Genomic DNA, 16022 nt, shown 5'->3' with positions numbered 1-16022 from the left:
AATTGGGGTGTAATAGCCAAATTACAATGCAGCAGTGGCTGCGTCGGTGGCAGTGACCGAAATCTGCTGTTATTTTAGAAATAATGTGTTTAAATGGTAATCCTAATTCTTTTTCTATTTTAGCGCAAATTCTAAATTTACATTCGCTATCGACATAAATTCGAACAAAACAGGAGGGATACAATGTAAAAAGAATTAAAATAAACAGAAATTAAAAGAAAAATTAATTATTTAATTAATTCTGCAACTGGAGGCCTCATTTTACTATAATAATTTTTTGGAACTTATGAAAATATTGGTTGGCAAATATCTCCCTTTCGCCATTTGTCTTTTGAATTTCGCGGCTATGTATAAAGCGCTACAGAGCTCGTATCTGGCAATACTATAAATCTTTGAAAAGTCTTGACATAACCTAAACATGGAGTTCCTAAACGCCGAAATTCGCACTTTTTTTAAGTTTTTCTTCGTTAAAGGCAAATTCGCTAGATAAACTTCCGTGAGATTAATGGTGTTTTGGGGGATGGTACTCTGTCACTTTGAACTGCGGAGGAATGGTTTCGACGATCCAGAGCGGGTGAAAACGACACCATGGATAAGCCAGACGGCGGAGGACCTGTGACGACGAATACCGATCAAATCATGGAAAACATCGTCATGTGGCATCTCTTGATATCGCCCAGGAGATAGGTGTTAGTCACCAAACCATTTTAAACCATCTGCAGAAGGCTGGATATATAAAAAATTTTGATGTTTAGGTGCCGCATGATTTGAAACGGTTGGTGACTGGCGACGAAAAATGGATCATATACGACACTATCAAGCGAAGGCCGGTGAATCGTCCCAAACAGTGGTCTAGTGACCGATATTGACAGCTAGGAAGGTTTTGCTGTGTGTGGGATTGGAAGGGAATCATCCAGGCCAAACGCTTAATTCTACCATCTACTGCAAACAACTGGCAGGCGATCTACCAGAAGCGTTCAGAATTTTTGGATACTAAAAAGGATCGACAATCATAATGCATGCATTTTATCCTTATTAACTTTGTGAAAGCTCTTTACTACCTCAGGATTTTCCACCAACCCTTCAAACGTGTTTTGATAATAGTCTTTACGTTTTATGGCTTTATCCCTCGATCTCGCATAAGCGGGACATTCCATAAGGAAGTGTTGAAATGATTCCACTTCGTCTTTTTCCAGACATCTCCTACAGCTAGCATCCTAAAATCACAATAGGATAGGTAGTGCTCCTACTTGTTCCCATTCTCCTGTCGGGAGACCGTGTCGTCTTACAATTTCCTGGGATTCCGCTGTGGCCAGGCACCCAAATTAGTCTAACCGTGAAGATCTAATTGGCATCGACTGTAAGTGGTGGTAGACATTTTTTTACCACCCTCGAGTGCATAGTCAGCGAACACATTACTAGTATCGCCGATTTGTAGCCAGACTGAATCGTCATTACTCTGAAGGACGCTATGCTTCGAAGTAAATCCGAGTACTGGCGTGTAATACGTGTAGAGAAATAGTGGTGAAATCAACGTCCTCACAACTTTCTTCTAAAATATAAGATACTTCCAGCAAACGTTCGGGTTAACGGGTGGAATCGATTGAAGAAGATTGGATCGTTGGAATCTATCCCTTTTAATGGTTTTGGTGGTGAATACCGGATGATCGTGTGGTTGTGGTGTTGTACGATGAGCGGTGTTAGGCGAATTAATTACCTAGAAGTCTCTGGAGTTGTTGGAGCGTGCTGACTACGGCACTTAATCCGGTTTGGCGGCGATGTTGACGATGATAATCATGACGTGGCGGAAATGGCCGTGCCCTTGCTACTCTGGTTGTTTCAGTGCGATCTCCCCTTTGGCGCTGGACCGTATCGCGGTGTGGTCTTTGACGAATGCGAGTTGGTGTCGGATTGGATTGTCTCGCAAATCAGTGAAACTGCGTGTGATGTGGTCTATGGCAGTGTCAACATGATCGGTCGGCCCAGCACTCGTTGGTTTCGTGATCATCTGCCAAGCACATCATCCAGTGCTCGTGTGCTCTTGCAATTTGTTGACTTTGAACAGGCTTCATGCTCAAAAATAGGGGGCATATCTTCAAGGCGTGTGGGCGATGGCACAGACGACATCGAGGAGGCCCTTGATCTTCTAATAGATAGTCTCATAACCCTGGTTCTTGGAGCAGCTGGCGCTATGGGTGTAGATATTTCTCAATGTCTCGGTGATAATTTATACGTCTTCTACGTCCATTTCTATGGGAATAGGAATACATATTAGACAGCTTATTGATCCACACTCACCTTTTAATTGCACCCTCACACTAATTTTAAATAAAACGAATATTCACTTTCCGAATTGAACCCACAGGATATTTTAAATTTATATTTATTAAAATGATTCTTTATCCTTCTTCAAATGCTAGAAGGAAAACGGATATTGCGATTCAAACTGCGACACGTGATAACTTGTGCTCGACGGCGTATCGAAAAGAAAAAGGGGCGAGATCTCTTTTGCGATCCCTTTTGTATGGCCGGTGTGGTGTCCTCGTGAGTGCTGTTATTGGTTTGATGTATGTGTGTATCGGTGTGTAGTATTGATGTGTAGCGCGCTCTTGAGTGGTGTATGATGTGGATTGTAAGTGGTGATGTAGTGAATGCAGAGTGTTAGTGATGCGTGTTAGCATATGGAAATGGTGCGTGTCCAGGGTGATTAGAATCTCTCAGGTGTTGGTATGGTGTTTACGTGTAATGTGTTATGTTGTTAGGTGGTTGAGAGTCATTTAGCCATGCCGGCCCCCCAGGCGAATATTCAGCCTAAAAATCGCTGGAGTTGCTGCAACGTAGTAACTACGGTGCTGAGGCCGCTTGGGCGACGGGTTGGTGACCTAGCTCGGTAACGTGGGGTCTGTGACGTGTTGGGACGGTGCCTTGAACGGGGTTCCCCTATATGGGATACTTGCTTTCGCTGCTGCTGTCGCTGCGGTCGTACGTTACCCCTTCGTGTCGCCCGCCTTCGTGGTTGGTGATACGGTGATCGTGTGATGCGGAAGCATACATACTTGGCACAGATGGCCAAACGTACACTCCTGTCTTGTGTGTGTAGGTGCGAGGCAACTCAGGCAATGGCCTTGGGCCTAGAAGACCCGCTGACGTTGCGGAGGTGGCATCCCCTCAAAGATGCGACAGTGGGACATGCGGTGCGGGCAACAACAGAGAGGACATCGTATGCGTGGTGCTTCACTCGGTTTAGCTGCCGTAGTGGGACGTGTTGTATTTCGGTGTTATCGTTTTACGTTTTGGTGTTATTGGCGGTCGGCAGAAAGCATAGTTTAACGAGCGGTCTGGTTAGTATTCCGATTTGTGTACGCAGATCGACTACGCGAATATGACCGTCGGAGCCGTAGTGAAGCTTCTCCATGCGGCCAAGCCGCCATTCTGTAGCGGGAAGACAATCATCATTGATCAAGACACAATCCCCAAGCTGAGGCGCGTTTGTGGTGCTTTCCACCGATACCTTCTGTGGAGGTCCTTTAAATAATCTTCATCGAATTAATTCATGATGGAGAATTTTAATTCTTTCCCATCTGTTAAGGAGAGCGTCTCCACGCCTGGTTCAGGTATGGCCAGGGTGGGCGCTCCTTTAAGGAAATACCCAGGTGTGAGGGCAGTGAAGTCTGAGGGATCTTGCGAGAGTGTAGCGAGAGACCATGAGTTGAGAACGGCTTCAATTCTGGTTAACAATGTTGAGAATTCTTAATAATTGAATTTGTAGTTGCCAGCCAGCTTCTTTAAATGAGATTTGAAGCTTTTTACAGCTGATTCCCATAGGCCACCCATATGAGGAGCACTTGGAGGTATAAACTGCCAATTGATACTTTGGGGAGCGTATTTTTGCACAATATCGAGTGAGACTTGTTTTATGAAATCCACAAATTGTCTTTCTGTCGCTCTTTGAGCTCCGATCAACGTTTTGCCATTATCGCTCATGATTTTTGAGGGAAAGCCACGTCGTCCGACGAAGCGAGCAAATGCCGCGAGAAAAGCATCCGTCGTCAAATTAGTACAACGCTCAAGGTGGACTGCTTTTGTCGTGAAACAGACAAAGACAGCCACATAGCCTTTCATGAGAGTGGGTGATCGTAGCATGGACGCCTTTATCTGAAAAGGCCCAGCAAAATCCACACCGGTAGTAGTGAAAGGCAGAGCGAAATTACAACGTTCAGGTAGAAGTGCTGCCATAATCTGCGTTCGTATCTTCTGCTTATGCATAGTGCAGATCTTGCTTTCATGTGCAACGTATGCACTTATTTATTTGTGGCTTCTTGGCGAACCAAATGTTTCATGAGGCGATGTTCAGCTTGCAGCATGAGTATATGAATACATGCGATGAATAAGGTGACAAATGGAGACTTTTCTGGTATAATTATAGGATGCGTTCATTATAAGTCAGACTTGAATTAGCAAGCAGACCTTTCGTATCTAGAAAGAGGTTTAGGACTAAAAGTGAGCTCCTTTTATGAATCGGCTTCGATTCTTTTAGCAATGATTTGTCGCGGCTGAAGTAGCGCGTTTGTGTCGATACGATAAGAGCGACCTTTACCTTTTGTAAGTCTTGATGCGTCATTGTATCACATAAGGGATAAGTTAATCCTTTGACTTTCAATTTGAGGCGCTCTATGAATTTGAGCATATAGGCGACTACTCTGAGTGCCTGGGGGAACGATTAAAACCGTTCAAGGATGCCAGTATCATCCAGTGTTGCAAGATAAGTGTCGACTTTCTGGGGCTATTATGTTTCGCATGAACGATTGTGGCCAAGAATCGGGAGATTCTGTTAACCATCTGGGGCCACTCCACCATAGGGTGGTGGTGGCGAGATGCAGAGGTTTGCATCCTCTTGTACCTAGATCAGCAGGGTTGTCAGCACTGGCTACGTGTCGCCAAGTGGCTGATCGCACTAGATCAAGTATTTGACTCGTTCTGTTAGAAATATACGTTTTCCACGCATGTGGTGGTTTTTCTTTCCAAAGATATAATTTGTATCTTGCCATGTTTAATTGGGTCTGCACCATGGATACTAGCTTGACTAGTAGCAGTGCGCCGCAGAGTTCAAGCCGTGGTAGAGCGTTTTCAGGGGAGCAACTTTCGCCTTTGCTACTAGTAGGTGACTTGTTGTTGCTATATCGCTTTGTGTGCGCACAAAGATAGTGGCACAATATGCCTTTTCAGAGGCGTCGCAAAAGTCGTGTAGTTCTACTTTGTATGCGGGGGAATAGTTTACCCACCGAGGAATTTGTATCTGAAAAATGTCGTTCAGATTAGTATCAAACTGGGACCATTTTTCTAAACGAAGAGCATTTACTTGTACGTCGCAGTCAGTTCCGTCTAGCCATAATTCTTGGATTAGGATTTTCGCTTGTATCATAATTGGCGAAAGCCATACTGCGGGGTCGAAATTTTTGCCACAGAAGATAAAAATTGTCTCTTTGTTATGGCCGATACTGCGAAAATTGACTCTGTAGTATATGAAAACTGGTCAGATATTGAATTCCATTGGATGTCTAGTATTTTTGTTGTACTTTCCTTTTCGAATACAAGGGAATTTGATATCCAACAAATGATCTTTTGGAATATTTTTTAAGATATTTGGGCGATTGGCTGTAATCTTTTTTAACGGAAACCCTGCAGTGTTGAGAGCATTTATTACCTGTGATAAGGACTCGTACGATAATGAAAGACTGTGGCTTCCAGACAGGATATCGTCTACATATGTTTGTGTTTTTAACAGTTGTGTTGCCAGAGGGAATTCTGACTTTGTGTCTTCTGCCAGTTCGTGGAGAGTACGAATGGCTAAGTATGGAGCACAGCTTACGCCAAAGGTGACTGTTTTTAATTTGAAGTCTCGTAGTGGACTATTGTGAAATTTCCGAAAAATAATTCGCTGAAAATCTTGATCATCTTTATGTACGGCTATCTGTCAATACATTTTTTCGACATCCCAATTGAATACGTATTTGAATATACGCCAATTTAGTATGAGGAGCATTAAATCTGGTTGGAGTATAGGTAAAATATCATTTAGGGAATTCCCCGAGCTAGTGGATCTTGATGCATTAAATAAAACTCTAACTTTTGTTGTTTTTTTATCAGGCTTTACTACTGCTTGCTGTGGCAAGTAGAATGAGTAATATTTGCCTTTTACGTTTTTTTCGCATGGGCTTATTACCTCCTTGTGATCTAAATGGAGGTATTCTTCTAAGACACTATCGTACTCTTGTTTGAGTTCACCTTTTCTAAGTAGGTTTTTTTCCATACTTAGAAACTGGTGTATTGCAGAGGTGCGAGAGTGACCTAAGGCGAGTGTATCTGGAAAATGTGGTTTTGAGCTAGAAGGGTGTTTGAGATTTTTTCAATCTCAACCTAGTATAATTTGCTATAGGGTCGCTGCCTAGTATAACGTCTTTTTGAGCTGGGGTGTTGCAGTTGGGGTCTGCTAGAGTTAGGTGTGAAACCTTATCCCAATACTTGCTATTTATTTGATAGCTTGGAAGCATTTTTGTTAGTTGCGGTAAGACTGCTTGAATGCGCTTATCCGCTTGGGGTGAAATTAGGGCATATTTTATTAGAGCTTTGTATTACTCTTCCGCCCATTCCCCTAATTTCGAATTTAGCTTGCTTAGTTGGCAATTTTAGTTTATTTTGTGCCTTAGACGCTTTGAACGATCGTTGTGATCCTTGGTCTATTAATGCTCTAAGTTTAAACAATTCTCCTCAGTGTTCGATGCAGACAACTGCTGTTAGTAGTAATACCTTGCTTTGAATTTCGCTGTGTAGCGTTTGTGTCTTTTGCGCCTTTGAGCAATTTGCTGTTGGAGTTGCTGTTGCAACTAAACTCGTGGCTCTTTTTGTATAAGCGCTACTTTGAGGTGTAATGGGAAACATGTTGTAGTGTAATTGAATTTGCTTTCGCAATTATTAAGATTGTATGCGTAGGACAAGCAGTTTGTACAGAGTCTTTTTGACAACTTTGTCAGTTTCTTTCGTTTATATTTAATTTTTTAAACTTTTCGCAAGTTTTAAGTTTATGCCCTCCTGTACATAGTTCGCATGACGTATGTTTGTTCTGTTTAGATGTGAAAGAATGTGCTTTGCAAAAGCTTCTATTTAAATTGTTGTTACTATTGACTTGGGGTCTATTGAAGCTTCTGTTTAGTTTGTGTTGAACGTTTTTAGTTCTAACTGCTTTTTTATCTACACTTTCCGCAATTTCATATTATATAGTTAAGAATTCTTGACTTGGGGTCTATTGAAGCTTCTGTTTAGTTTGTGTTGAACGTTTTTAGTTCTAACTGCTTTTTTATCTACACTTTCCGCAATTTCATATTATATAGTTAAGAATTCTTGCTGAGAGCTTCTTGATGAGAGCGACTCTTCTTCTTCTTGACTGGCGTAGAAACCGCTTACGCAGTTATAGCCGAGTCCACAACAGCGCGCCACGCATCTCTCGTTTGGGCAGTTTGTCGCCAATTGGTAATACCAAGTGAAGACAGGTCCTTCTCCACCGGGTCCTTCCATCGGAGTGGAGGTTTCCCTCTTCCTCGGCTTCCACCACCGGGTACAGCATCAAAAACTTTCAGGGCCGGGGCACTTTCGTCCATTCGAACAACATGACCTAGTCAGCGTAGCCGCTGTTTTTTTATTCGCTGGACTATGTCTATGTCGTCGAACAACACATACAGCTCATCATTCCATCTTCTGCGGTATTCGCCGTTGCCAATCTTTAAGGGACCATAAATTTTCCGCAAAACCTTTCTCTCGAAAACTCCTATTGCCGCCTCATCGGATGTTGACACCGTCCACGCTTCTGCACCATAAAGTAGGACGGGAATGATGAGGGACTTGTAGAGTTTAGTTTTTGTTCGTCGAGAGAGGACTTTACTTTTCAATTGCCTACTCAGTCCATAGTAGCACCTGCTGGCATGAGTGATTCTGCGTTGCATTTCAAGGCTGACATTATTATCGGTGTTGGTGCTAGTGCCTAGGTATACGAAATTATCTACAACCTCAAAGTTATGACTGTCAACAGTGACGTGGGAGCCAAGACGCGAATGCGCTGACTGTTTGTTTGATGACAGTCTTGTCCTCGTTCTCCACCAGACCCATTCACTCTTATAAAAAATTGTACATTCTCTGTTTAGCTCTGCGGCTCGATCTATTTTTTCCAGCAATTTTTTCAAGTTAAAGAAGTCACACGATAGCGAGTCACCTTGTCTGAAACCTCGTTTGGTATCGAACAGCTCGGAGAGGTCCTTCGCGATCCTGACGGAGCTTTTGGTGTTGCTCAAAGTCAGCTTATACAGCCGTATTAGTTATGCGGGGATACCAAATTAAGACATCGCGGCATAAAGGCAGCTCCTTTTCGTGCTGTCGAAAGCAGTTTTAAAGTCGACAAATAGATGGTGTGTGTCGATCCTCTTTTCACGGGTCTTCTCCAAGATTTGGCGCATGGTGAATACCTGGTCAGTTGTTGATTTTCCAGGTCTAAAGCCACACTGATAAGGTCCAATCAGTTCGTGACGGTGGGCTTTAGTCTTTCACACAGTACGCTCAATAGAACCTTATAAGCGATGTTAAGAAGGCTTATCCCACGATAGTTGGCGCAGATTGTGGGGTCTCCCTTTTTGTGGATTGGACAGAGTACACTGAGATTCCAATCGTCGGGCTTGCTTTCTTCCGACCATATTCCGCAAAGAAGCTGATGCATGCACCTTATCAGCTCTTCGCGGCCGTATTTGAATAGCTCGACGCCGCCTTATTATTCTTCAAGCGGGTAATTGCTATTCTAATTTCTTCACAGTCGGGAAATGGAACATCTGTTCCATCGTCCTCGATTGGGGAATCGGGTTCGCCATCTCCTGGTGTTGTACTTTCACTGCCATTCAACAGGCTGGAGAAGTGTTCCCTCCACAAACACAGTATACTCTGGTCATCAACAAATAGATCACCTCTGGGAGTCCTAAAGGAGTGTGCTCCGGTCTTGAAACCTTCAGTTAGTCGCCGGAACTTTTCGTAAAATTTTCGAGCATTACCCCTGTCGGCCAGCTTGTCAAGCTCTTCATACTCACGCATTTCGGCCTCTTTCATTTTTTGTCTGCAAATGCGTCTCGCTTCCCTCTTCAGCTCTCGGTATCTTTCCCATCCCGCTCGTGTTGCGGTCGATCCTCATCATACCACATACGTAAGTAGTTTGATGTGCGTATGTTTGATATATGAGTGCTCTCAGAGAGCAGCAGTGCAAGTCGAGTAGAAAATCGTTCGCCTGTCGGTTGTGATTGCAGCTTCTCGATGTCGAACCTTCCTTGTGTTTGTTGACGTGTGCGCTTTTCTATACAGAGGCGGGTGCGTATCTTAGTTGCTACAAGATAGTGGTCCGAGTCGATGTTGGGACCACGAAGCGTACGCACATCAAAAACACTGGAGACATGTCGTCCATCTATCACAACATGATCGATCTGGATGCGAGTGATTCGATCCGGGAACAGCCAAGTAGCTTGATGGATTTTCTTATGCTGGAATCTAAAACTACTGCCGACCATATTTCGGCGGATCGCACTATGAATGGGCATATTTGGATGTAATTTTTTTGGGGAAGTGGGCGTGGCCCCGCCCCCTACTAAGTTTTTTATACTTATCTCGTAAACCAATAGAGCTATATGAACCAAACTTTCTGCAGTCTTTTTTTTTAGCCACTTCCTAATACAGTCCAAAAATGAAAGAAATCGGATAATAACCACGCCCACCTCCCATACAAAAGTTAGGTTAAAAATTACTAAAAGTGGGTTAACTCACTAACGGAAAACGTCAGAAACACTAAATTTCACATAAGAAATGACAGATGAAAGCTGCACTCAGATTTTTTTACAGAATGGAAAATGGGCGTGGCGTCGACCACTTATGGGTCAAAAACCATATCTCAGGAACTACTCGACCGATTTCAATGAAACTTGGTTTGTAATAGTTTCCTTACATCCCAATGATATGTTGTGAAAATAGGCCAAATCGCTTCACAACCACGCCTACTTCCTATATACCAGAACTTTGAAGACAATCTGAATCGTTTACTTTACAATAGATAAAGTAAGTACAAGTGAAGATATTGGTACAGAACTTTGCACAAATAATATGTTAATAGTGTGGCAGCCCCATTCTAAAAATCGCCGAAATCGGACCTTAGGTTTATAAGGCCCCATATATCGAACACGAGGACCTCGGTGCTTCTAACCAAATATTATGGTTTCCAACTTTCAGTGGACTTTATGCACTATATATGACGAATATGTGGGTCAAATTGTGTATTATATAATATAAATAAAGTTAAATAAATAAATTGCGAGAGTATAAAATGTTCTGTTACACCCGAACTTAGCCCTTCCTTACTTGTTTTAATAATAATTTTAATGTGGGTTCAATTCGGGAAGTTAATGTTCCTTTTATTTAAAATTAGTGTGAGGATGCAATTACGTGTTAGTGATGGGTGTTAGCATGTGGAAATGGTGCGTGTCCAGGTTGATTAGAATCTCTCAGGTGTTGGTGTTGGTATGGTGTTTACGTGTAATGTGTTGTGTTGTTAGGTGGTTGAGACTCATTTAGCCACATATCAATATGTGATTGGCTCTTAATTTGGAACAATATTATTTTTGGTTATGGGGAACATATACATATCGATCTACACATATAATTGATCTTAATCGCGTTTGTTTGAATTTGTCTACGAATTTTAAAACTTTACGAGTTATTTTTCGGTTGGGGTACAAGTTGCTCTTCGCTGTTTGGAAGAAAGCACAGTTTTACGATTAGTCCAGTTAATATGCCGGTTTGTGTTCGTACATCGACTACTCTTATGGGACCATCTGATTCGCGATGAACCTTTTCAATGCGGCCTAGTTGGAGGAAGGCATTATATATTGATAAAATAAAAATTGTTTGTATGGGAGATAAGAAAAGTGTTGATTTTATATTTTTATTGATCTCCCTTGTTCTAGCAGCTGAAAAAAGTTACCATTTCTCCTCTTTTACGGCATGTCGGTGTGATTATCTTGCTCGCTCTCTCTCATTGATTTTGGTGCAAATCCTGCATATGTCTTTCTGCTCTAATTTTTCTTTGTTTTGGAAAGGCATATGTCACTCTGTGGTTAGCAGAGCCCTCTGTAGTAGTTTTTTATTTCATCAGCTATCTATCAGTGGAGATTGTTGGATTTATCATTTTCAGGGTCACCCCTTAGTCACAGGAAGTAAATGTATTGGTCATTTGCTGAGTCACCGTTTCGTTACTTAATTTTGGTTCATTGGTTTCATTCTATAGGTCATCTACTTTTTCGTTTAAAAATGAAAAATTTAAAATTTTTGTATTTTTACTTTTATTAATTGTATGAGGTATGCCTCTTTAGGCAGATTGGTGAGTAAAATCAAACCTTATATATGTAGTAAACATAAAATCTCTTGTTAGAATATACTTTTACCTTTTTATTATACTTTTCAGATATTTGCAAACTTAGGAAGAAAAACTAAAGCTTAAGCTGGATATCACCCATATACTCACATATAGGAAGGGAGAGGAATAATACCAGTAGTTCTTCAAGTCATACAACGGCAATCGCTCATCAATCGTACAGTACAAATTCGAATTAGAATTCGACGTATGATGGAAGTAGCACTCGAAGTCCTTTGTGTTAAGAAATAACAAAAATCATTCACCTAGAAATGCAACGCAAAATATGCTACAACAACAGGTATTATTGAAACGAATTTAATTGCAAAACAAAGCAATAACTTTGATGTCCTTATTATTTAACAGAGTAGGTATTAATATTCCCATGCTTATAATATTGGTGGATAATCGCCACATGGTGTGACAAGTGTTGCAGCAACAACAAATAATACATATTCAAATTCACAACAAAAGTCAAAATCCCACAACGCAAATGGCAATTAACAAGGTTCGTTCTACGAATATAAATATTTTAATTATTTCTAATCAATTATACATATTTTTCAGGCATCGGATGATGTACAATAAATTACATCGGACTTTTAAAGTAGCACTTTCAATACTTATTTTCGACGTGCTAAACACAGAGGATGGAAGTCATATGTAGAAGTTCACGTAAGTGAGGATAGTTTCTGACTGCCATTCACTTGGGAGTAGCCAGGAACGATTCTTTTGCATGTGGCTCAAGCAGCTCACGACTTCCGGTCTTAGACCAAGTATCCTCTGGGTAGCGAACAGACATCCGTTTGGAGGCGAGCTAAAGTGAGAAGGCGAATCCCGCTTATGCGCTTTCAACGCTAGGGTGGGTAAAGAAGGTGTCTTTGGCAAAACAGTCGGAAAATTCAGCCTCCATGACGAAACATCGCCAAACGGTCTAAGGCTGATCGACTTCGCTGTGGCCCGAAATATGGTCGTCTATAGTACTAGATTCCAGCATAAGAAAATCCATCAAGCTACTTGGCTGTCCCCGGATCGAATCACTCGCAACCAGATCGATCATGTTGTGATAGATGGACGACATGTCTCCAGTGTTTTTGATGTGCGTACGCTTCGTGGTCCCAACATCGACTCGGACCACTATCTTGTAGCAGCTAAGATACGCACCCGCTCCTTACGTACAGCTGCAACCGAAACCATTGGCTTTCGGAAAAGTCAAAAAAACAGCTGGTATGATGAGGATCGACCGCAACACGAGCGGGATGGGAAAGATACCGAGAGCTGAAGAGGGAAGCGAGACGCATTTGCAGACAAAAAAAGAAAGATGCCGAAATGCGAGAGCATGAAGAGCTTGACAAGCTGGCCGTCAGGGGTAATGCTCGAAAATTTTACGAAATGATCCGGCGACTGACTGAAGGTTTCAAGACCGGAGCACACTCCTTTAGGACCCCCAGAGGTGATCTAGTTGTTGATGACCAGAGTATACTGTGTTTGTGGAGGGAACACTTCTCCAGCCTGTTGAATGGGAGTGAAAGTACAACACTAGGAGATGGCGATGAACAGATGTTCCATTGCCCGACCGTGAAGAAATTAGAAATTAATAATGACAGCCTTGAAATCCAACGCAGAATCACTCTTGCCAAAAGGTGCTACAATGGACTGTGTAGGCAATTGAAAAGTAAAGTCCTCTCTCGACGGACAAAAACTAAACTCTACAAGTCCCTCATCATTCCCGTGCTACTTTATGGTGCAGAAGCGTGGACGGTGTCAACATCCGATGAGGCGGCACTAGGTGTTTTCGAGATAAAAGTTTTGCGGAAGATTTATGGTCCCTTAAACATTGGCAACGGCGAATACCGCAGAAGATGGAAAGACCTCCACTCCGATGGAAGGACCAGGTGGAGAAGGACCTGTCTTCACTTGGTATTACCAATTACCGTCATAACCGAGTAAGCGGTGTCTACGCCAGTCAAGAAGAAGAAACACAGTGTCTCCTATGATGTCCTTGGATCTACACAATGGATAATTAACAGAGCTCTAAAAACAACATTGAGGCGCCGAAGTTGTTCATTTTGCTGCCACTGCCACGCCCACAAAATGGCGATAACCAAAAACACATAAAGTGCCATAACTAAGCCATAAATAAAGTTATGAAAATAAAATTTGGAACATAGGATCGCATTAGGAAGGGGCACATTTGGATGTAATTTTTTTGGAAAAGTGGACGTGACCCCGCCCCAAACAGGTTTTTTGTGTATATCTTGCAAACCAATAAACCTATATGAACCAAACTTTCTGAATTCGTTGGCCGTTTCCTTATAAAGGAAAGAAATCGGATAATAACCACGTCCACCTCGCATACAAAGGTTAGGTTGAAAATGACTAAAAGTGCATTAACTCACTAACGAGAAACGTCAGAAACACCAAATTTTACATAAGAAATGGCAGAAGGAAGCTGCACTGAGATTTTTTTACAAAATGGAAAATGGGCGTGGCGTCGCCCACTTATGGGTCAAAAACCATATCTCAAGAACTACTCGACAGATTTCAATGAAATTCGGTATATAATATTTTCTTGACACCCTGAATATGGATGAATATGTTGGAATATGGGCGAAATCGGTTCACAACTACGCCTACTTCCCATATAACTCAATTTTGAATTTCATCTGATTTCTTCACTTTATAAGATATACATAAGGAACCAATGAAGATAGCGAAATAAAACTTTACACAAATACTGTATTTGAGCTGTGACATCACTTGTGGGAAAATTGTCAAAATCGGACCATGACTTTTCAAGGCCCCTGATATCAAACATAAAGAACTCAGTGCCTAATGGTAATTTTTCACCGAAAATATAGGTAAATCTCTAAATAAATTGCGAGAGTATAAAATGTTCGGTTGCACCCGAACTTAGCCTTTCCTTACTTGTTCTTTATCCAGTCGCAGCCCCTTAGTCGCAGGTATTGGTCATTCGTTGGGTCACCGTTTCGTTACTTAAATTTGGTTCATTGGTCTCCATTGGTCTTTATTCTATAGGGCACGTACTTTTCCGTTTAAAAATTAAATATTGAAATTGTTTTATTTTTATTTATTTAATTGTATGAGGGATTCGTGTGTTTAGCACGTCGAAAATAAGTGTTTGAAGTGCTACTCCAAAAGTCCGATGTAATTTGTAGTACATCATCTGATGCTTGGAAAATATTTAAAGTTGGTTAGAAATAATTAAAACATCTATATTCGTAGAACAAACCTTGTTATTTGCCTGTTGCGTTGTGCGATTTTACATTTATTGTGAATTTGAATATGTTGTACTTGTTGTTGCTGCTACACTTGTCACACCATTTGGCGATTATCCACCAATATTATAAGCATGGAAAGTATTAATACCAACTCTGTTAAATAATAAGAATATAAAAATTATTGTTTTGTCTTCGTTTTGCAATTGAATTCGTTTCAATAATATCTGTTGTTGTAGCATATTTTGTGTTGTATTTCTAGGTGCATGATTTTTGTTACTTCCTGTAACAAAGGACTGCGAGTGCTTCTTCCATCATACGTCGAATTTGTAATGTACGATTGACGAAGTTTGCAAATATCTGAAAAAGAAAAAAAAAAGATAAAAGTATATTCTAACAAAAGATTTTATGTTTAGTATATACATATATAAGGTTTGATATTATCAACTCACCCATCTACCTAAAGTGGCATAATCCTTGTTCTGCTTCTCTTTTTAGGTTTGTATGTACGCACCAGACCATTTTCTGCAGTTATAATCAATAATCTTTAAAATAAGCTGCAGCATCCAGTCCATCATATTTTCGCTCTGTAATTAGAATGGGGGATGGGGTCATATGTAGAAGTTCACGCAAGTGAGGAAAGTTTCTGATTGCCATTCACTTGGGAGTGGTCAGGAACGATTCTTTTGCATATGACTCAAGCAGCTCACGACTTCCGGTTTTAGACCAAGTATCCCCTGGGTAGCTAACAGACATCCGTTTGGAGGCGAGCTAAAGTGAGAAGGCGAAGCCCGCTTGTGCGGTTGTGCGTAGGGCTTGGGACCCACCACATAAAAAAATCTCCCCAATGAAAACAAACACCGAGCCTCGGATGAGAAACCCCCCTTTTGATGACGACCCCTGCAAACGTACTAAGGATCATGATTTGAGGGCATGCACCTGGAATGTCCGGACTCTTAATTGGGAAGGTGCCTCTGCCCAGCTGGTTGATGTCCTCATACAACTAAAGGCTGACGTCACCGCCGTCCAAGAAGTGCGATGGACGGGACAAGGACGGAAGAAGGTGGGTCCTTGTGACATCTACTACAGCGGCCATATAAAGGAGCGCAAATTCGGTGTTGGATTTGTGGTGGGAGAGAGACTACGTCGCCGAGTCCTGGCATTCACCCCGGTGGATGAACGTCTTGCCACAATCCGCATCAAAGCGAGGTTCTTCAACATATCGCTGATTTGCGCCCACGCCCCAACGGAAGAGAAGGACGATGTGACCAAAGATGCTTTCTATGAGCGCCTAGAAC

The 16022-nt window shown here is 41.8% G+C and overlaps 1 protein-coding gene across 1 annotated transcript in view; it reads left to right on the top strand.

The window, feature by feature from the left end:
• The window catches only part of LOC105220339 (beta-parvin), a 289141-nt gene that overhangs the window by 13687 nt on the left and 259432 nt on the right, over positions 1-16022 (top strand). The window lies entirely within an intron of this gene.

This window comes from Zeugodacus cucurbitae, chromosome 5 (genome assembly GCF_028554725.1).
Source record: "Zeugodacus cucurbitae isolate PBARC_wt_2022May chromosome 5, idZeuCucr1.2, whole genome shotgun sequence".
Classification (NCBI taxonomy): domain Eukaryota; kingdom Metazoa; phylum Arthropoda; class Insecta; order Diptera; family Tephritidae; genus Zeugodacus; species Zeugodacus cucurbitae.
This window is presented reverse-complemented; position numbering and strand designations above follow the sequence as displayed.